Below are 2,162 nucleotides of genomic sequence, written 5' to 3' on the forward strand. Positions count from 1 at the left end.
CTTATCTCATTTATATCTAGCATGCTGGCTTTAATATTCAATTTATTACAATCAGGTTTCTGTATTCCCAGTGCTGAAAGTAGGTATCATCACTGTGATCATCACTGTGAAGGTTCCAGAAGCACTAGCATTAATAATAGGTTTTGGGGGAATCAGAGATCCTTATCAATGAATTTTAAAATTATATAAATGGTCTTTTATCTCATTTGTAATTAGAATATGAGAGTTAGAAGTGCTTTTTCTTCATTTCCTAAGCATTGTTTAAAGGATTACTTTTTCTTACAGAGACAATGTTTATGCATGTGTCTTGTTGCACTGGTCAAAGAGCAAAGGCTCAATACCAGATGAGGTGCCCATACACAGATTGAGTAACAAACAAAATGTGATATATATAATCAGTTGACATTGATGAAAACATAAGCCTAAAATTATGTAATTTATGGCAACACCAAAGCAAATAATCTAGACTCAAAAGCTACAAATTTCATGTGTTATTGCTCATGTGCACATCTGAGTGTCCTCTTGATAAAAAATACATACTAATGTATGGATGAGGGTAGTTTAAGATCCTGAATATAGAACTGGGACCATGAAGGAGGAAATATAAAGAGCCAGGAGGATGAGTAAACATATGTTTCAGAAAGAGAACAAATTACTAACTATTGAAGCCAGAAACGAAAAAACATAAGAGGGTATAGGTGATGAAGGAGAGGAACAGGAAAAGGAGAAACTATGTAAATTTAGTACTCATGATTATCTTATCATGTAACTTCCAACTTTGCATGCTAGTTAAAAGTTATATTTAGAAAGAACACAATATTTCCAATCAACAGCATTTTTAGTTTTTTCATAAGATTCTATTTTATATTTTTCTTTATTTTTTTTATTATTACTTAAAAAATCCAAATTCCCACTCCCTCCCCTCCTCCCAGTCCACTCCATCTCCCTCCACAGACCATCCCCCCTCCAACCCTAAGGGAGGAGCCCTGTGGAAAGTCCAAGGCCCTCCCTACTACATCTAGGTTGGGCAAGGTTTACATTCAAAGAGAATAGGATCCCATGAAGCTTGTATATGCAGTAGAGACACATCCCAGTGTCACTATCAGTGGCCCCTCAGTCTGCCCCGGCTGCAAACCCCCTTCAGAGGGGCTTGGTTCTTCCCATGCTTATTTACTCCCAGTCCAGTTGAAGTTGTTGAGCTCCCATTAGCTCAAGCAAACTGTCTCAGTGAATGACCCCCTCATGGTCTTGAATTCCTTGTTCATACTCTCACTTCTTCCACTCTTCAACTGGATCCTGGGATCTCAGTCCAGTGCTAAAATGTGTATCATTGCTTCTGTTCCCATCTATTGCTGGATGAAAGTTCTATGGTGATAGTTAAGATAATCATCAGTCTGACTACAGGGTAAGGCCAGTTCAGACACCCTCTCCTCTATTGCTTAGGGTCTTAGCAGGGGTCATCCCTGTGGGTTCTTGGGCATTTTTCTAGAGCCAAGTTTCTTGCTAACTCCATAATTTCTCCCTCAATCAAGATATCTCTTTCCTTACTCTCATATCTGTCCTTCCTCCATCTCAACTGTCCCATTCCCTCAAGTTCTCCTCAATCCCCCTCTCCCCTTCCTTCTAACCCCTGTCCTCCTGCTCCCAAATTTTGTCTGATTCTAATTTCCAGGTGGGTCTATATGTTTTTCTTTGGGTTCACATTATTACTTAGTTTCCCTAGGTTCCTGAAGTCTAAGCTGGTTGACCTTTGTTTATAACTAGTATCCACTTATGAGTGAATGCATACCATATTGATTTTTTGGGTCTGGGTTACCTTACACAGGATAATGTTTTCTAATCCCATCCATATGCATGCAAAATTCAAGGTGCCATTATTTTTTACTTCTGAGTGGTACTCTAATGTGTAGATGTGTCATACTTTCTTTATCCATTCTTCAGTTGAGGAGCATCTAGGTTGTTTCCAGGTTTTGGCTACTACAAATAATGCTGCTTTAAACATAGTTGGACAAATGCTCTTATAGTGTGATTGAGCATCTTTTGAATATATTCCCAAGAGTGGAATTGCTGGATCCTGGGGTAGGCTGATTTCCAGTTTTCTGAGAAACTGCCACACTGATTTCCAAAGTAGTTGCACAAGTTTGCATTCCCACCAGCAATGG

General features: G+C 38.9%; 1 long non-coding RNA gene across 1 annotated transcript in view; it reads left to right on the forward strand.

Moving 5' to 3' along the window:
- LOC113455852 overlaps positions 1-2,162 on the forward strand; it is an 85,023-nt gene that overhangs the window by 76,542 nt on the left and 6,319 nt on the right. The window lies entirely within an intron of this gene.

This window comes from Microtus ochrogaster, unplaced genomic scaffold (assembly GCF_000317375.1).
Source record: "Microtus ochrogaster isolate Prairie Vole_2 unplaced genomic scaffold, MicOch1.0 UNK196, whole genome shotgun sequence".
Classification (NCBI taxonomy): domain Eukaryota; kingdom Metazoa; phylum Chordata; class Mammalia; order Rodentia; family Cricetidae; genus Microtus; species Microtus ochrogaster.